At 47.7% G+C, this 21266-nt stretch overlaps 1 long non-coding RNA gene across 1 annotated transcript in view; it reads right to left on the reverse strand.

Annotated features, from left to right (window-relative positions):
* LOC144826319 (uncharacterized) overlaps nucleotides 1–21266 on the reverse strand; it is a 552161-nt gene that overhangs the window by 324829 nt on the left and 206066 nt on the right. Inside the window, exon 3 of the long non-coding RNA XR_013609784.1 lies at nucleotides 2068–2115. This is a non-coding gene — a long non-coding RNA (uncharacterized LOC144826319). The remainder of the gene's footprint in view (nucleotides 1–2067; nucleotides 2116–21266) is intronic.

The raw sequence follows: 21266 nt of genomic DNA on the forward strand, positions 1-21266 counted from the left end.
GTTCCATCCTACCTGCACTAAAATGCAATCTCTAGGAGACTGCACAGCACAGTTGGCATAATTAAAACCACTTATACTGGCACCTCTAAATACGGATCACAAATTCCCCACACTAATTCTGTGCAATACCTTTTACTGTGTGCAGTAATATAATGAATACTTGCAATACTGGGTTCAAAATGGGGAATACTTGCAATACTGGGTTCAAAATGGGTTCAAAGATGCTAAAGGTGGCACAATTAGGCATACAATGCTATGGGAACAAGCAGTGGAGTCGAAATCTGAACCACTAAGGACTCATGTGATACACACACTGTCATCAGCGTGATGGCGTTCAGGTTGAAGGGAATTCATTGGCGGATGAAGCCAGAGAGGGGGCTGTAGGCACGGCTTCCGTAGCTGCAATCACTCATTCTAAAACAAAAATAGATGGTGAGTTTAGGGTGGTTGTTTTTGCTTCACGCAAAAACAGCGGTGCAGTACCAAAAAGATTTCCACTCAAGTACTCCTGCAAGTTAGATGCCAATAATAATCCATTTGCTCAGATTCCAGGAGTGCGGAATAGAGTAATTCCAAACATGGATCATAGGTTAGATTTTATTCTAGCAGCACACAAAGAGATAGGTTCCGCACATGCAGGGGTTATGGTGACAGTATCTTTATTGAAACAACGCTATTTGTGGCCTGGTTTAACAAAGCCGACTAAAGACAATATCTTGAAATGCGGCATCTTCCTGCAGATGAAAGGTTCCACCTGCACCTGCAGATGAAAGGTTCAACTGTTACACGTCCAGTGCAGAAGCCGTTTTTAATGGTTGACAAACAACTAGCGTGTGCCTACCTAGACCACTGCAGCCCCTTGAAAAGACATGGGGCTAAAAGTCATATCATGCTAGCAGTGGATTCCTGTTCAAGGTTCCAATGGGTGTGGCCCCAGTGCTCGGCTGACGCTTGAACAGTTATAAAGGATTTGAAAGTCTTCATAGGGACATATGCAATTGGCACATTACATTCTGGTCAGGGCCCTGTGTTTAGCTCTCGGGCTTACAAGGAGGCCGTGCGAGGATTGGGTGTAGCATTACGGTACTCCTCTCTGTACCATTCCGAAGGAATTCGGTCATGGAGAGGAAAAACGGAGACTTAAAGCAGTCTTTAACAGCTAGAGTAATAGGCATGGGTGAAAGCTGGGTGAAACATCTTTATGGCATACAGCGAGATCTCAACAGCTTGCCAAGAAGTTCTCTGCGGGGATCACTCCATTTGAGGTAATATTTGGGACAAGAATGTGGGTATCTGTTCTTGACTGTGAAGGCGCAGTGGCAGATGAAAAGCCTTTTGACATCCATAATTGTTTGGCTGTTTTACAAGATCTAAAGGAATCCGGAACACAACAAAGTAATGTCCACCTGTAGCAGACCACTACTGGGTAAATCAAATCAGTCACAGCAAGACCTGTTTGGATCCCAAATGTCAGGGAGCTGGTCAGGGATAAAATAGCGGACAAGAAAGAATGTTGGCCATCCTACAGAAAACCTTTGCAGGTCCAAGCAGTGAAACGATTAATTACTGTACTTCTGCCGCCTCTTGCCGGAAAAAAGGAGAAAATATTTGTCCCAATCGACCTAATAAAACCACACTATGTGGGCGATACTGAGCAGTAGGCCACGTGGACTCCAAAGAGGCAGACGCCCTACTCTCGCCACTATTCAAGAATTTCAAACAGAAAGACTCATCACGTTCATAGAGTCACCTGCACAGAATGAAGGACTACGCAACAATGATATGGAACTCATTCCCAGGGAACCTGAAATTTGAATTCAGAATCAAAATGAAACACAAATTGCTATTCGACCAAATACAGATGTCTACATCAACATGCCTTAACAGGAACAAGCACAGTCTTCTACAAATCCTGACGCAATACCAACAATTGATCAAACTGCTTCTGGGTACTTCATAAACTTTGATACATTTTCTTTGGATCCAAGTGAACATGAAACAACGTCAGCTCAAAAATCACGCAAGCAATAAGTTAAAGACTCTCTGAACTTTCTTAAAAAGACTTACCTGAATTCACCATGGGTAGAATATGGGTAGTTTTCATTCGACTTAGCTCTGAAACACAGAAGGTACATTTAATTTTAAAGCCACATCAATCATCTCATCGAGAATAAAGAGACTTATCATCAGTTAACTTTACAGCAGTTCCTATACCGGATGGTAAAGTTTGGAACAAGGTTGATTTCGATATATTTGGCCGGACAGAAATTTGAAAATGTCACATTTATTTAAAATATTGAGTGATATCATTACCTCAAGTACATTTTCTGATAATTGGGACTTTCAAACAGTAAATAACATGTTGTCTGATTTAGAAAAATCTGCTGCCTTTTTCTAATAGTGAAACATTGGAGAGCTCATCAGATTTCAAATCAATGTATTGTTATCAGCATTATGGTCAATTGCATTTTTTGCAAACATCTGGTAATCCTAGCAATGTGTTCACATACCATCAGTGGGAACATTGTCCAACACCGCCAAAAGGCAGTTGAAAAATAATTACACAAAAGTTTCCATATTTGACAGGGTTTAATATATTTGACTTAGCCTCATATATTATACGGTTGCAATAATATCAGCACAGAAAATATGTTAACAAACACGAAACAGATTTATTCCGCATTCTTGTTTGCCCAGTTGTCTGAACAAGCTAAGCAAGTAGAGTCCAGTTCAAATGGTGGCAGTGTACAGCCAGCGTAAGGGGGTGAAGTTTACATTCCCAAAAACCTAGTGCAAAATTTCCAGAAGGGTGAAGATATTTAAGCATGGTTTGCCTCTTATGAAGCAGCACTGAGAATGAATGAGGTCCCTGAGTAGCATTAGTGGGGGAAGGGTTGTGGAAACACTTAGAGGCAACTGGGAGGCACACCCTGACTCCTTTGTATGAGGCAGGTAATCTGACCCATCCCCACATGAAGGAGGCTTTATGCCTCAAGTATGGGCTCACACCTGAACGATACCGGGAGAAGTTTAGGTATTTTGAAAACTTGAGTCCAATACATGGGTGGAGTGTGTGAACCTTTATTGCAGAGCACTGGATGGTTGGATAAAGGGGAGCAAGGTAACTGACTACTAGGGGTTGTATAACTTACTTGCATTGGAGCACTTGAATAGTCTTTTTGTTCCAGAGCTGCGCTGGTCTCTAATGTATAGCAAGTTGACTGACCCCAGGAAGCTTGCTCAGGAGGTAGACCACTGGACTAGTGCCAGGGTTCACAAGGGGTATATGGGTAATGCAGCCAAGGCTGGGCACGGTCCCCAGCATAAGAGTAGGGGAGACAGGGGTAATCAAAAAGAGTTCTGGCAAGGGCCTCAAAACAGTACCCTGGGTATAGATTCCCAGTCCCCCAGTTCTAAACACCCATTGCCCCCTGGGGCAGGCAGGATAACAGGGGTCCCCATAGGTGTCATAGATGTAATCAGGAGGGCCACCTGTCAATAGACCCCAAGTGCCCCAAGGAACCACCAGCACCCACTGGTGCATCAATAACCAGGGTTAGTGAGTGTAGCGCTGGGGAAGGAGTGTGTTCCTGTGAGGGTGGGGAGCCAGCAGTTCATGACCCTTGTCTCATTAGGATACAGAGAGGTGGTCCAGGGATCTTATCTGCCTAAGTACTAACCCTGGGCGAAGCACTACGAAACGCTCGCGTAGTTTGCGAAGTTTGCGCAACTTCGCACTAAGCGTGCTGCACGTAGCACAGTACGAACACGCGTAGTGCAGCGTAGCGTAGTGCAGTGGTCATTTTTTGCTTGTTCGCGGTCCTCAACGTCATGTTCGCGACCGCGAGCAAGCAAAATTACATCCCGGTGAGACTCTCAATGCGGGGAGGTCAGGTTTCTCATTGCGAGTGGTCGTGCATGCTCGTGACCGCTCGCGATGAGAAACTACCAGTTCGCGTTGAGAAAGCTGCCGCTCGAGTAAAAATCTACTCGAGCGGCAGAAAACTACAGCTTGCACTGTGCAAATTTCCGTTTTCAATGATTGCACAGTGCCAGATGCTTGTTCGCACTGTGCAATCATTGAAAATGCAGCTCGCGTAGTGCTACGTGAAGTTCGCGTAGTGCGAGATGCACTTCGCGTAGCGCTACTTCGCGAACTACGCCCAGGGTTACTAAGAACACCAAAATTACAGGCAGTGGGTGATCATCAATGGTAGGAGGTTGGTGGCACTGAGAGACACAGGAGACACTGTGACATCTGCCAGGTGTCAATGGGTATCTGAAGAACAGATTATTCCCAATGTGCTTCACCCAGTAGTTGGTGCCGACAAAGTCTGAGTGCCTGTGCAAGATGGCACAGGTTCCCTATGAGTGTGGGGGAGTTCAGGTTCCTTGAAGGTCCTTGATAGTCATCCATGCCTGCTGACTGTATGCTTGGCAATGGCTTGGAGAGTTCCCCATGGAAGGAGGCTCATCTGGAGAAGTTGGGTGTGCCTGAGTGGGCGTGTGTGACCACTCGGTAAATGGCAGTCAGTAGGGGCCATCAAGAAGACCTGGAGCCTGAAACAGTGGCCCAGGTGCCTGCTAGGAAGAGGAAGGGCAGGGGCGTGGGAAACCACCTCCAGTAGTTCCCGTGGTCCAAGAAGGAACAGACCCTGATGGAGATGCCATGGAGCACACAGGGTAGCAGGTAGCCCAACTGGGAGAACTACAGGAGCTGCCCATTGGCAGCAGGAAGGGGGTCCCTCTAGGCAGATGGAATGTCTATCTCTTCATGATTCCAGCAACAAGCTGCAGATCAGGCAGCAGGTGATCATTCTGGAACACATCTGATTTATTGGTAAAATTGATTATTGTATAGTAAGCCTTTATGTTGCTGATCCTGGTGTAACCGTGTGCTGGTGGTACCTGCATGGCACAGGACCTTCCTAATGAGTCTGGCTCATGACGTGCCTTTAGCAGGAAATTTGGGATGCGCCTGGAACTATCAGAGTCTTATCACCCACTTTAACTAGCCCTAAATGAAAAGGCATGTTGGTACACACTGCAGATCTTGTCAGACTTGCCTGGCAAGTGGCATGAGTGGAGGGAAGTGTATGGCTCCCCTCCAACACTTTCCTGTGGTGAGCACCCCTATTGATATTGTAGGGCCACTGGAAACCATGACATCCTTAGACAACAATTTAATCTTGGTCTTGGTGGACCATGCCACCCGTTATCCGGAAGCTGTGCCTCTTAGCGGCACTTCATGAAAATGAAATGCAAGGTAGGTGTTCTCGTGCAAAAACTGCTGCTAACCCCACTACATAATATTTACAAGGAATTCCTTGCATGGTGCTTATGGAGCCTCATCCATGAAAAGTGTTGCATGGCTGTGACTAAAAAGCATTGCAACACCTTTCACTGCACCCTTTTTGCGACACCATGGATTCACTGTATTCACTGTACAGCGTTCCATGTCTCAATTAATGACAGATACGTCTGGAAACCTTACGTATCTGTCAGCGCTAATGTCACACATTGTTTTTCTTAGTTGTGTCACAAGCGTGACACAACTGCAGCAATGTATGAGGCCAGTTTATCCCTCTGGGACTGCGTCACCCTTAGGTTCTGACCGAATGACGACCTAGAATTATTGTAATCCATCAGTGAAATCTGATGGTTTATACTGCGCCACTCCTATGAGGCTTGGTTGTGTGGGAACACCCACCATGCATACATCATGCCTGATGCAGGTATAATGTGGCACAGGGCTCTACAAGGTAATGCATATTCCTAGATGCGTCACTTTGTAAATATGGCGCAACGTGGTGCAAAATTAACGCTGAAAGTGCGTCAAGAAAATTATGCACCAGCGGCTTTAAACTGTCTGATGGGGCTCATGAATGAGCCCCTTGTAGTTTTCCCCTACATTTACGCATAATGGTTGTCATGTGCCAACACGTGCACCCTTGTGCCATGATGTCGTGGAGTTGATTGATGTTGTGTAGGAAGGGACATATGCCTGCACAAAAGCTATCAATCCAAGGGATTTTTTCTTCCTCTGTGTAGTGTGCGTTGACAGTGGATTTGAAGGTTGTGTGAGTTTCAAGGGTATTGTTGTGACTCACTCTCTTCTTGAGATGTCTAGAGGTATGTCTAGACTAGTGGAGTACAGGAGTGAACCAGTTGGCCTTCTTGTAGTGTTGTTTGCCTTGTCTTTTCTTGAGGGATGTCAGGGTGTCGGCACAGTTGGAGATCCATGCGTACTGCCGTTTTGTTGTCTGTAAGAAATGGCAGAGTGGTGGAGCTGAGGGAGTGGACGAGAAGTTCTTCGGTGGATTTGATTCAGCTGCAAAGCAGGGCGATGATGGCAGTGGTGTACGGTGGGCATGATGAAGTAGTGAAGTATACAATGATGGCCGGTTCAAGAGAGTACAGTGGTGTGACTGTAGATAGGCTCAAGCATGTGCCTGGCTGTGTGGGATGGTGCAGTGACTAGCTGCTTGAGTCCAATGTTGGCTAGGTTCCCCTGTAGGTGGGTGGTGTTCTGGTCACTGGGGTTGACCAAGTGGAATTTGAGGTCGATGAGTACAATGTAGTTGGTGGATCGGAGAGCCTGGGGTGCAATGAGGTCTACAATAGTATTGGTTAATGTGGGTTCATGGTACGGGGACCTGTAGACGAGGGTGCCACAGAGGGTGTTGTTGGGGTTGGTCCAGATCTGGAAGTGGAGGTGTTCCATTGTCACCTGTGGGTTATTCGAGTACGTGGTCAGTCGGAGTGTGTTTTTGTAGATGATGGCAATGCCTCCTCCTGGATGGTCAGGGTGGTCCTTGCAGGTGATGTTATAGCCGTCAGGGATGGGGGCCGTTCCAGACCAGAGGATGATCCAGGTTTCCGTGAAGAAGGCGATGTCTGAAGAGGTGGCGTCAAGGAGGTCCCAGATGTCTGTGGCGTATTTGTGGACGAATCGCACATTGAAGAAGATGCAGTTGAGCTGGTTTAGTTGGCTGTTGGTGGACTGGGTGGCAGGAAGTATGTTTGCAGTTTCAGCAGGCTCTGGGTGCAAGGGTATTCTTTGGTGATGCTAGATGGCAGGCAGCATGGCGTCCAGGGTTGAGCAGCAGCAGAAACCAGATATCACAGCACTGTGGAAAGAGGAAGTCCACTAAGGGTTAGTCCTCCACACACCCAAAAGCAAACTAACAGGGGACAAGGAAAGGCCGCACCACCCATTTCCCTTTTCCGAACTAACAGTGCCAACCATATACCATGTTCCCCAGCGAGTAACAGTGGAACAGGCTGAATACACAAGAGCCTGCGCCAGAACCAGCCTGTGTCCCTGGGACCAACGCTGCCACCAATGTCCAATCTCTGCGACTTGAACCAGTTAGTGGAGTCCCTCACCAGTCATGTGCCGTACCCTTGGTGATACGGCCCAGACCTGACTCACCCCCAGGCCTCCTCCATTACGCGTCCCACCTTCTGGACACATGGACATTGACACCGGGTCTCAATACACTGTGCTCTCTCCAAATCTGTGAGTCGGCCAGCAGGAGCCTCAGCCAGATGGGACTTCACAAGCCTGGGTACAGCAGTCACCACCAAGCCTGCTGGGGAAACTCCAAATGCAGGTGATGTAACAGGGCCACCGTAGGTGCAAAGTTGCTGTGCTCCCACGATACAAGTTTGGCACAGCTCAGGGGCCTCACTCTCTAAAGCGTCTGGCCAGCACAACATCCTACAGCCTGTGATGCAGAGAGGCACGGCCCACCAATGATAATCTCCTCCATGCACCCCGGTGTAGGTGTGGCACGTAGTGTGCGATGCAGACCTCCGTACATTTGTGTGCAGCAGCGCTGCTACCATTCATAGAACCATGTGGTGTGAGGTGGTCTTCTCACACAGGTTAGCAACTTGTGTCCATGCAACATGCCAGTCTTCACCACCAGGTAAGGGTGGTTGCAGCACCACCATGTCTATCGGCATGGACCAGAGACTCCACAGCACTTCCGCATCCCACTCCGGGTCCCAGATGCAGGCCCAAGGAGACCTCCGGGCCCCAGGGTCCGTCTGCGCTTTCAAGGTTTTGGATGCAAGGGTGTTGCAAGGAGTGCATGACTGGTTTTTCTCAGCAATGTGCCTCTTTTCATAAATGTAGCCTTGAATTTACTCTTTCCCTGGGACTCTGGCTGGTCATCCTGGCTGTTGAGGGGATCAGGGGGTTGTTCGTCTGTGCTGCACTTGTTCCTGGCTGCTCCATTCTGCATTCCATTGTTTTTATTTCTTATTTTTCATGTGAGGTGGTCTTATAGGTTGTTTGTGCTTCTAGAGGCCTTGGTGCTAGGGTTAGCAGCAGTTTTCACTGTGGCTAACTGTTACTATCGCCATGTATTGTAAATACATTGCTAATAGGGCAATAGTTTTTGGTGATAGACTGCGTTAAGAACACTGCTGCTAACTAACGCTAACGCAAATGATAGTTAGCTGCAGTTCTTGTGCGTATACCCCATAGGTTGTTGTTTCGGAAGGGTTTCCTATATACTTGGAAAATTTGTTTTCAAATATATTAGAGGACATGGTATTCATTTGTTGTATTGTATTGCAGCTGTGGACGAAATGTGTTGGCTGACGCTGTAACATTCTGATTATGAAAACACAAGTTGAAATTTATAAATAAAGGAAGAAATACACAGAAAATTGAAGAATCTGGCTGGACTTTATTCAGTTTCAATATTGCTTTAAATTTGGGTGCATCACTATATTTCTATAGTACGTGTAGTACTACTTTACTAGGGACATCCAAGTAAATTTAGTATGCCAATTAGGTGTAAGCCTATTCTACATGTTTAAATGAGAGAGCACAAGCACTTTAGCACTAGTTAGCAGTTGTAAAGTACACAGACTCTTACGACCAACAGGAATTGTATCCGAAAAAATAGGAGGAGTCCAGGCTAAATGTTTGACGGAAGACCACCCTAAGACTGACCGGCCTGACACAACACTTTTATGCTGGTGTTCTAGTTGAGTATGAGGCTGCACCTCAGATGTGACTGTCTTGGAGGTTGACAACCAGATTGATCTCCTAGACAATAGCAGTATTTACCTACTTGTCCTATAGGACCTTTATGCATCCTTTAATGGGGTCAAACCTCAAATAATGCTTGCTGATTCTTCATCCGCTGGTTGCTCTGTGAGATATTGAAATGGTAACCCTAAAGCTCAAGTAAACACCTTCACCCTGCCCCTCAGGTCCAGGCGACTGGTGTAAAGCAAAGTATTCTTAACAGGGATCGCAGCTCACCACCTCTGACAACTACAGACAATCCAGAACGCCCCAGCCAGACTCGCCTTAGACCTCCCGAGACAAATCTGCATCACCCACCTACCTCAAGGAACTCCACTTGCTCTCTGTACAGAAAATCGGCCCGTTTAAGCTCCAGTCCCATGCATACAATGACGTTTACAACTGCAGACCCACCTACTTAATACCCTGCTTGTAGTTCCATCATCCCACCAGACACCTCTTCTCCGTGACACTTTTCTCGAGTCCTCATCTACCCTGCACATGCAGAGGTGGCACCTTCGCCACCAAGCAAGAAAAATGTGGAATGAGCTACCCTTTCATCTACGGACCTCACCATCTCTTTCAGAGTTCAGATAATCCAGGAAGAACTAACTAGTCGGCTAATCAACTGGAACCTGCCAGGGCCGAGATATGTTCACGGGCGACAAGTAGCACTCTACAAATATACATATTGATTGATTCACACATTCAGACTGCATTTGTGATTAACCAACATTATCCTATGGTGGTTTGAGTAATACGTGAAGAAACAATTAATTTTTTTCCAAATGGACAATGCCAGGTCAGAGGCTATCTCGCATGGTTTCTGTTCAGGTGCACCTTGGCTCTGTTCTTTATCATAATTTGTGTGAATTCTCCTACTGAACCGATCATTAAATCAATCAAATAAGTTGCAAAGCGCACTATATACCCACAAGGGTTTCAAGGTGCTGAGGGTCGGGACAGGGGGGTGCTGTTGCTACTGGTCGAACAGCCAGGTCTTGAGTTGTCTCCTGAAGGTTAGAAGGTCTTCGGTTTGTCGTAGGATGAGGGAGAGGGTGTTCCAGGTCTTGGCAGAGTGGTGGGAGAAGGATTTGCCTCCGGCTGTGGTTCTACGGATGCGTGGGATGGTAGCCAGGGAGGGGTCTGCGGAGCGGCTTTCCTGTTGGGTACGTAGAAGGATAGTCGACTGTTAAGATAGGTTGGCCTGGTCTTGTGGAGTGCCTTGTGTGCGTGGATCAGGAGCTTAGAGGAGTTTCTTTTGTTGACAGAAAGCCAGTGCAGGTTCCTCAGATGGGGGTGATGTGGTCGCAGCATGGGACATCGAGGATCAGGCGTGCAGAGGCATTCTGGATTCTTTGCAGTCTGTTGATGAGCTTGGTAGGGGCCCCGGCATAGAGGGCGTTTCCGTAGTCGAGTCTGCTGCTGACTAGGGCCTGGGTGACAGTTTTCCTAGTGTCTTTCGGGATCCATCTGTAGATCTTGTGGAGCATACGGAGGGTGTTGAAGCAGGTGGAGGAGACAATGTTGACTTGTTTGGTCATGGTGATTTTTGAGTCGAGGATGACTCCCAGGTTGTGTGCGTGGTTGGTGGGTGGGGGGTGTCCCCAGCGATGCGGGCCACCAGGAGTTGTCCCGTGCTGAGGGGTTGGGCCCGAGGATGAGGATCTCCGTCTTGTCTGTGTTCAGCTTAAGGCGGCTATTCTCCATCTAGTCGGCAATGGCCTTCATTCCCTGGTGGAGGTTGCATCTGACAGTGAGAGGTCCTTGGTGAGGGAGAGGATCAGTTGCGTGTCATCTGCATAGGATATTATGTTGAGGTTTCCTTCCACGAATGTGGTACCTCACCAGAATAAATAATACCATTAAATAGATCCACCAGTATGGGAATGATCTCATTCTGAAAACTTTTGTACACTCTGAGGGGGATACTATCTGGCCCGAAGCCTTCCCTGGTGCTAGCTCCTTCAATGCTTCCAACACCTCTTTCATATCAATATCCTTATGAAGCATCGTTCTTTCTTCGCTGCCAGCAAGGGGCCTTCATCCCTAAAATCTAAATTAGGACAATCAGAATGCGTCTCATTCGTGTATAACCTTTGGTAAAAAAATGTAAACACCTTTATGATGTCTTCTGGCTCTGTATAATTCTGGGCGCCCTCTTCTATATCAGTTATTACATTCCTATTGAAACCCTACCTGATTCTTAGCGCTAAAAGTTTACCTGCCTGTTCCCCTGTCTCATAAAATCTACCCTTGTGATTCTGATACTCGTATTCCGCTTTCTGTGCTATCCCCTTGCATAATTCTGCTTTTATAGCCAGAATCTTCTGCTGTCTCTCAGTAGCATCATTGCCCTGAATAATATCCTCTATATGATGTTCTTCTGCCACTACAAGTTGGGCGATTAATTTCTCGTCATCCTCCTGCTCCTTTTTTCTTAGTCTAGCGGCAAAACTTATAGTTTCTCCTCTCAGGGCAATTTTAAATGCGTCCAAGACACTATTTCTATTAGCGCTATATCGATTCATGTCATAATATTCTGTTGTCCATTTCCTTAAGTGTTCTACAAATATCGGATTGGCTAATAACTTCTTCTCAAAGGTTCATCTGGAATAAGTCCTGGATGAGATGCCAATATCATACTGCAAGATTAGCGGGCTATGATCAGAAATGAGTTTAGGTAGCTTTTCTATCCCATGGTTTTATTAGCTGCCTCAATTTCCATCGTCTCTCTACCGTTGAGTGGCAGAAGTCAAGGCGAGACCCCCTCACTTGACCTCCTTGCTTCCGGCCTGGCCTTCTCTGATATGGTCTGTCTTAGGAGGAAGTTGCCCAGAAATAATAAAATTGCCCTGGGTTTATCTCCCTCTTTTGCTTGCACTCGGGGTTTAAACGGAATGCGATGGGCCCTTTGAACCTCAATCGCCCAGTTTAATTTGCTCAATTCAGGGAAGGCAGATTTAAAGAGACTAATTATGTATGCTCTTGCTTCCTGCCCTTCGACTCCTTCAGGGACACCCAGAAATATGAGGTTATTGTCTATTCTCGGATTCCTCTAACTTCCATTGGATGTCCTTGATTTGCGAAGTATGCATCTCGGCCTGGGCAGACGCACTGGAGGCTTCTGTCTCCGTTGTCACTATTCTCTCCTCCATATTTCTCACTCTTTCCCCTATATTTGAGCATGCCTTGGAGAGTTTTCTGACCGTCCCTTGCATCTTCCTCATTGCTGGCTGTGCTTTCCGGCTGTTCTGCCGTGTTTCCTCCCTGTGAGAAAGGATGGCCTGATGTATCACTTCAAGTGTCGATGGAATAGCACTGATTTGAGACTGGGGAATATCCATTCCTTGGCCTGACAGTGGAGTAGTAGAGGAATAATCCCACTTGAGATCTCTCCTCCCCTGATTCTGGCCTGTAGTTAAGTATTGTTTTTTAGCTGTTATGGGAGGGTCCGGTTAATTTTCTTCTTCGGGGTCAGAATCTAAATTACTAGTAACAGGTGATGAACTCTGATCACCCTCCGACCATTCTCCCCCATCTGAGAGTGAAAAAAACAGTCACTGGGCTCTTTATCCCACTCGGGCATATCTTTATCAATGTGAACTAGCTCTATGACCAAACTCATACCTCTTGTTTCATTTTCCAGAGCCGATTGCAGCATTCCCTTACTATGTGTAATTCCATTTAGTTCCAGCGTCAAACCTGGTGCATCTTGATCTTTATCTACAGTCCCTACAACAGACTGAGCCACCACTAGAGGAGCCGCTTTTTCCTTTGGTATGCAATCAATACTGCCACCAATCCCTAGACCCAACCCGCGGACCCCATCTGCAGACCAAACTCATACCTCTTGTTTTTTTTTCCAGAGCCGATTGCAGCATTCCCTTATTATGTGTAATTCCATTTAGTTCCAGCGTCAAACCTGGTGCATCTTGATCTTTATCTACAGTCCCGACCACAGACTGATCCACCACTAGGGGAGATGCTTTTTCCTTTGGTATGCAATCAATACTGCCACCCATCCCTAGATCCAACCCGCGGAACCCATCTGCAGTGAAGTCCCCTGTGTCCGGAACTGTTGGGGCTGTTAGAGCCAGGGGCCCTGGGGACTCAGGCACACTCATGCTCACCTCATCATCCTTTCCTCCCGCTGCTCCTTTCTCCGTACAAGAGGGCACCCCCGTCTGGGCCTACGGCTGTGGCTCTTTTCCGCGAATTAACATATTCGCTATGGACGATGGCGGCGGTCAACTCTACAGTGAGGTCCCCCCCTTTGCTCGTCTCGCCGGACCGGGCGAGGGCGTCTGCTCTAGTACTCCCGATCCCGAAGCTGCCTGCACCTCTCCCCGGAGCGTGCAAGCCGTGGTAGCACCCTTGTGGCTTGTGGCTTCATAATACTTGCATCGCGCTCGCTCTAAGACGCTTTTGCGTTTTTCTCTTTTATTTAGGCATTATTTTTCAGCACAGTTATCCCCTGGTTTTACTCACCGTCCGCATTTCAGCATTGTAAATTGTGCCTTCACCGCTATTCAGGCGGCCCTGACCCTCGCATTTTAAAATTGGTGGGCGCCATCTTGGGTGGGTCTGGGGAAGCGCTGCACTATTGGGCGCTCTAGCAGGCAGGTGGACTAGCCAGAGCCCTATATAAACCGGACCTATGGCGCGCAGCGTGTGCGCGCAGCGTGTAAGCCGTCGCTACGCCGGAGTCACGCCAGAGTCCAGCCCGTCTGCGCCCGTCCGCGCTAAGGACGGGCTGGACGGCTGGCCAAAATGAGGCTGGCCCATCGGCCGGTAAGTACTCGTTACAGGAGATGTTAAGGCTCAAGCCTTTAAGATTATCGTGTTATCATAGAAGCTCTCCTGAATATCTTCTTTCATCTCCTCACTGTGGCTGCTTTCTGGCATGCCCCAGTGGCTCTGGTCTACCTCCCTCCACTCATTTATCATACTCTCCGGTTGATATAGGAGTTAATACGCTGCAAGAAGACTGTATTCTTGTTAATGCTCGCTCACTTATTAAGAACAACATCATGTTTAAGGAGCTCGTACTTGATGGGAAGCCTTCGCTGGTCTTTGTCACGGAGACATGGGCAAAGGACTCCTCTGGTCCTGACCTAATTGAAGCAGTCCCGAAGGGGTACTGCCTGGCATGACAGAGCGGGCCGTGTGGGAGGGGGGTTAGCTATTCTCTATAAAGAGTGCTTCCACTGCCTCATTACACCGGTCAAGGTTTCCAGGGACACCTTTGAAGCACTCTATTTCTCTCTGACAGGCCCCCATAAATTCACATTTAATGGACTTTTGGTCTATCGCCCTCCAGGCCCTAGAGCCGACTTTGGACAGCAACTGCTTCACATCCTAGAACCCTATTTTGGCTGTGAAAACCTAACGGTTCTGGGAGATTTTAATTTTCATCTTGAGCTGTCAGAGACCCATGACACTCTCTCCCTGTTGGATGTTATGCTAGCTTGTGGACTTTCCCAACTGGTGAAAGCGGCCACCCATCGAGCAGGACACACGCTCGATGGAATCTTTTCCAACGATCGGAGGTTGACAGTAAAAGATTCCTTTTTTCTGTCATGGTCAGATCACCTGGCCGTACCATTCACTATGTCCTGTCCGATCTTGGATGGTTTTAGAAATATTCCGAGTAAGACGGAATTACGTAGGAACCTGAATAATATCACGGAAGGTTCCTTCATACCCTGGATATCTAGCTTGTCTACTTCCCTGGGGGACAATGTCCAGTCGGCTGTCTTACAATATGATAAGACCATTACAGAGGCTCTGGAAGTACTGGCCCCCACACGGCCATGTTATTCTGCTAGGAAAAGACCTTCAGCCCGATGGTTTACGGAGCATTTAAGACTACTCCGACAGGGAGACAGGAGCGTTTATGGCATACTAGCTGGGATCTAAAGGATAAGGAAACCCATAAGACCCTGATAAGAAAGTATAAATTGGAAGTTATTAGGGTAAAACAAGAATACTTTACTGTCCTAACTTCCTCACTTTCGTCTCCTAAAGAGCTCTTTAGGATAGCGGATTCCCTTATTACCCTTCAGACCCCGGACCCGGTGATTGCGTCACAGGAGCTCTGTAACAATATTGCTTCGTTCTTCCAGACTAAGATCCTGGACATTTATACCGCTCTAGAGTTGCTGAGACCTGTTACCACCAAGCCCGCGGTCCCTGCTGCCCTGGACCCTGCCCTTTCGGAGAAACCTCAGGCATGGTGCCTGGAATCCTTCCCTTCTCAATCCCTACAGGATGCAGAGACACTTCTTAATAAAATAAATCTGGCTCTCCTCTAGATGTTTGCCCGCTTAAGATCCTAAAGCAGTGTAGAAACTCTCTTTTACCCCCCCTTGTAGACATCATGAACAGGGCCATGAGGGAGGGTATTTTTCCTCAGCAGTGGAAGAATGCAGTTGTAAGACCCTTACTCAAGAAACCCTCTCTCGACCCTGCGGTACTAAAGAATTTCCGTCCCATCTCACTGCTCCCAGCCCCCGCGAAGATGCTAGAAATCCATCTGAATAAACATCTTGCTGCCTTTATGGAAAATTCTGGCTGTTTGGATCCCTCCCAGCATGGAATCAGGAGGGAACATAGCACAGAGTCTGCCCTCACCATAGTACTGGATAATATCCGTATGTGTGTGGATGGGGGACAGACCTCCCTCCTGATCCTCTTAGACCTTACAGCCGCCTTTGATACCCTTTCTCCCTCAGTGCTAACATCTCGCCTGAGGGAGATTGGGGTTCAGGGGGAGGCACTAGCTCTACTCACCTCTTTCCTCGATAAACAAGAGCAAAGAGGGAAGCTGGGTAAATTTCTATCTCCATCCCTGTCTGTGCAATGTGGGGTCCCTCAGGGGTCGGCGTTAAGACCGACCCTTTTTAACATCTATGTGACCCCCCTTGCCAGACTAATTAGATCTTTTGGGATGGAGGTAGTTTCCTATGCGGATGACACCCAGATCCTCGTCTCTCTCTCCCAGTCAGTTACTCCGACTGCCTCCAATTTTAGATCTTGTATGGAGGCTGTCGGACAGTGGATGATTCACAATTCGCTGAAACTGAATGGGGAGAAGACCGAGGTGATGGTGTTCGGAGGTAAGGAGGAGGTATGGTCAGCCGATTGGTGGCCAGATTCACTGGGAGCATGTCCTGTCCCTGCTGCATCTGCTAAAAATCTCGGGGTAGTGATCGATCCTACCCTCAGTATGTGTCAACAGGTAAACAGGACCATCTCCACCTGTTGGGGCATCCTTCGCATACTGAGGAGGATCAGGCACTATCTTTCGCAGCAAGCTAGGAAACAACTGGCAGTTGCTCTAATGGGCTCTCGCCTGGACTACTGCAATGCGCTGTATGCAGGACTGAATAAAAGCCTGCTGCAGTGCTTGCAGGTGGTCCAGAACGCAGCGGCTAGGTTTGCTTTGGACCTACCTCGGGGCACCTCGGCCACTCTGGCCAGAAAACGGCTTCATTGGCTCCCCATGGAGGATCGCATCCTGTTTAAAACCTTGTGCTTGATCTATAGGGCTCTAGCAAGAAACAGCCTTATAGGATCTGGATCCATCTTGTCCTGTTATAGTCCTTGCAGGAACTTACGTTCCTCTAACAAGGCTCTTCTATCAGTCCCGCGTATCCGAAGAGCTAGGTGGGGTGGTAAAGCCTTTTCCAACCTGGCACCCAAGTGGTGGAACGTTCTCCCTGTGGAACTGAGGTCTCTCCCCACCCTGCAGTTATTTAGAAAGGCCCTGAAGACCCGTCTTTTTGCGCTCGCATACTTGTAGTTTGATCTGCCATCTTTTTGATTCATTTTGTTAGGCGCCTTGATACCTTAGGGTTTTAGTTGCGCGATATAAATTATTTTCAAATCAAATCAATCAATCACCCTTAATGCCGGCAGAGTTTGCCGTGTTTTTCGGAGCCATTCTCTCTCTGTGATGAGTGCTCCCAGTGATCAGGTGAGTCAGATGCCTCAGGACAACACGCTCAATCAGTCGGGGTCCAAACCTCCAACGAGACAGCCTGCGAGTATTATGAGAGCTTCGAAGACCTGACATAAGTGGGGGTTAGGAGTGCTTATATTTATCCACCACAGCTCACGGGTGGTTCGCGTACATTAATATGGGGAGGTTCTCTCAGTTTGCTATCAGCCTAGGATTCGCTGATGCTGCTATCGGCCTCCTACACGGCCGCCATCCTGCCTCCGGAAGGATACAAACAGGAAAAGACGTTTTGAGACCCTATTTTTTCCCATCCCCGCTTGACTAATCACCCGCAAACTTTCAGGGAAGGATTGGAACAGAGCTGGCCAAACGTTTGGAAAATTCCGAGAAGATTCATCAATCGGCGCCAAAGTTATTGGCAATAGAATGTTGCGGGTTTCTTATGCATAATAGGTCCTAACTACAATTACCTACTGCTGACCGCCAGTAGGTAATATATATATATATATACAGGATCGCCGAAACGCGTCGGATCGCGGCACCCTTGACACTGCATTCAACATGATAAAATAAAAAAGAATTTTGCTGCAGAAATTACCGGAGTGGTGTCCGTTTCTCTGCCTGGCTGTGCTGTTTGTTCGGTGCTCCAGGGAGCGTTACACGCATATATATATATATATATATATATATATGCCACAAAACTTTCTTCCAACAAAAGAAGTGCGGGACACAACGGTGCTCATCAAGACATTTATTAAAAAAGCGATCGGCATGGCCGGTTTCGGCATGGAGCCTTTTTCAAATGCCACAGTTCGCCAATTTTTCCCATCAAGTCTTTAAAGGGCTCCTCCTACCCAGTGGTGAAGGGCCCAGCTGCAGCTCATTTTCGTGCCGATGCCTCAACAGCCTCTGCCACGGACTGCTGATCCCATCATGCACCTGGCTGGTATCCAATGCGCTGCAGTGGGAGAAATCTTGCAAAAATTCTGGGGGATAAATGTCCTAATGTCCCCTACTTCCCAGCCTCCTTTTCCCTGAGTCCCCAAGACCGGAGGTGCAGTGACAGTGCATGCGCCCCTTCGAGAAGTCTCGGACCGTCAGCTGGCAGCAGCTACTTGAAGAACACAGTCAGGGAGGCGGGCTGTGCAGATCCGATAACTCAGTGAAAATAAATCAGTTCCCTGACGTTCTGTAAGCTTCACAGCCACTTGTAGGAAGGGTCCCCCTTAGCGCGCTACAGGTTGCACGCAAAATATGCCACGAAACTTCCTTCCATCAAAAGAAGTGAGGGACACAGCGGGGCTCATCAAGACATTCATTAAAAAAGTGATCGGCATGACCGTTTTCGGCATGGAGCCTTTTTCAAATGCCACAGTTCGCCAGTTTTTCCAATCAAGTCTTTATAGGGCTCCTCCTACCCAGTGGTGAAGGGCCCAGCTGCAGCTCATTTTCGTGCCGATGCCTCAACAGCCTCTGCCACGGACTGCTGATCCCATCATGCACCTGGCTGGTATCCAATGCGCTGCAGTGGGAGAAAACGTGAAAAAATTCTATATATATCAAAGCTCCAAGGTTCCCACCTGTTGGAGACGCACTCTAACATCCACCGCAGCAACCTACATGAGGTAAAAGCCAGCTTGGTGGGCGGATCCAATTTACAGCATGCCTGTCGATTCACCCCGGACGCAGTTCATGCTCATTGCACTCTTCAGTGGCGCGACAGTCAATTTGGCATAGAGGCCACACCTCCCACTTAAAAAAGTGAGCCCTCCAATGGGTGACTTGAATGAGTCTGCATTGGTTGCCACGGCTACAGCCCGAACGACTGAACGGAATTACACCAAATTGGGCAAAGAGGTAGTCCTCAGTTCACACTTGAGCCTTTTGCTTAAATTGTGTTAATCTGTTCAGTAGTTCCTGGGAAAATAAAGGTGAAAATTATTTATATATCCCTGGATGTCTTTCTTCGTAACTGTGTTAGACTAAGTTGTGGCCAAGGTGTTCCTGCCACGATTCTGGTTCCTGGACCTGCAGAGATTGGTGCTGTTGCTGTCATCTCAGAAGTCGGCTGCTCTGGCTCAGTGTTCGGGGAAAAGGAGCTCATGGCAGCTTTGGTTTTTTAAGATGATGTGGGCCAGGATGCACCTTCAGCCATTGCTGTGGTGCATTCATCATTTATGCAGTTGCTGCTTCTAGATCTGTCTTTGGGGATCCCGATATCTTTGAAGGTTGTGTGCTGCCTGCTGTGGTGGCTGGTCTCATTGACTCTCTCCTGGAGCATGGTTGTTTCTACCTTCTCCTTCGCCTGAGCTGCTGGTGGTTGCCCGTGCTCTTGGTTGGGGCACTATTGGGGGTCCATAATCCATTTGTGCCCATTTTATTGGATTGGGGGCCTTTCGTTCCACCACCTGATAGGGTTTGTCGGCTGTGGTATGGGCCCTTTGATGCTTCGTGCTCCCACCTGTTGTGGTGTGATGTTCTGGTGTGATCCGACAATATGGTTGGACAGCTCTCGTGGTAATTCATTGGCTTGTGCAGAGGCGAGTTGTATTTATTTATTATTTATTTATTTATTGATTGAAGTTTTATATAGCGCTTGCCAGACATGAAGAAATCAGAGGGCTTTACAGCAATCGTAGCGACCGAGTCACACAATATAGCAACAGTATACAGGTTGGCTCAAGATGCTTTAAGTTGGTTTGAGTGGGGATCCATCTCTTCCCATGTCTGCTCAAAACATCAGGAGTACGGCCAATCTGGCAGTGAATGCTCTCTTCAGAGTTTTACCGTCCTCACTGAATTCATGTGTTTCACCCAGAGTTTTTCCATGGTCTGCAGAAAGTTATGTTGTCCAGAAGTGGTTTTATTTGCATCCAGGCCCAATGCTCTTCTGCCGCCATTTGCTCCTGGTCTCTGGTGGTGGGAGTCTGGGGAGTGGCTGCCTTCCTGATCCCTTGACCTCATCTGTTACTGTAAGCCTTCCATCACTTTCCCCTCATCAGGCATTTTGGTTGCTGGTCAAGTGGTTGAGGGTGCTTGTGGTGGCTGTTCATCTGTTTTGGCCTCTGAGATCCTGGTTCCCGTTGGTGATGGTTTTGGCTGTGGGACCCACTTGGTTCTTGCTTCAGAGGCTATCTCCTCTGCGGTGTTCCATTGTCCGCTGGTCCCTCTGCCCTTTGTGGTTGAGCTGCAGACTCTGGGAAGGCTAGGTTTGCCTGCCCACCCTATTTCGGTGGTGCCTGGTTTTTGTAGGGACTCTACTCTGTCATCAGTTATTTTTGGCTGTCCTTCATGGGAACTTTCCTGGTTACTAAGAGGCTTGACGGGAGCTTTCTGCTATGAGGTGTTCTCCTTTATATCTTCATTTCTTGGAGGATGCTGTATTTATGCAATAGCTGCTGGCTTCCTCCCTAAAGTTCAGATTCGATTTCCTGCCTCTGTGGAACTGGTATTGCCTTCTTTCTGTCCTTTCCTTATTAATCCAGGAGAGCAGTTGTTGCTCACCCTTGGTGTTACGTGTGCTATGCCTTTTTGTGTGGACAGGTAGGTCTCCTGCTTTTCAGTCATTTGCAGTCTTTTGGTCTTGCAGGGCATGGAAAGCTGCTTCTGAAGTGACCCTGGGCATTGGGTTGTTCTCATCAATTCTTTGGCATAACAGGGCTCTGTCTAGTGTTGCTCAGCCTTTGTCCAGACAGGGTCCTCTAGGGGAATGTCAGCTTCATGGGCCGCATACTATGGCGTACCCTTTGTTGTGATCTTCCGTACAGGACCTTGGGAGTCTGAAGTTATGTTTCTTAGAGTTTCCAGTTTCACTTGTGCTCGCACTGCTCATTTGGATTTTGGGAGTGGTGTGTTGCAATCTGTGGTGCTTCCTTTTACTGTGTCTTTGTTCCATGGATATGGCATTGTTTCACTGTGGTGTATTTATATCCTGAATGTTTTTTGTTTTATGTCACTATTTCAAAGGCCTTCTATTTGGGTGTCTGCTTTGGTATAACTTATTTATTATGACCGGGTCGAGTACGAGGGATGTAGAGGTAATGCCCTGATTACTTATGGGTAATCCTTATTAGTCTTAGTCGTCCTACTCGTTCCTAATCCAGTCATAATATACACCCATCCACCCTATATCAGGCCATTGTTTTGCTTGGTATTTCAGGAATTACAGAGGGTTTGATATTGTATTGTACCCATTGGCATGATGGTGGGTGGGGTTAGTAAGCATTTCCTGTTTTGTTGCCTGTTTGTAAT

Source organism: Lissotriton helveticus, chromosome 3_2 (assembly GCF_964261635.1).
Source record: "Lissotriton helveticus chromosome 3_2, aLisHel1.1, whole genome shotgun sequence".
Classification (NCBI taxonomy): domain Eukaryota; kingdom Metazoa; phylum Chordata; class Amphibia; order Caudata; family Salamandridae; genus Lissotriton; species Lissotriton helveticus.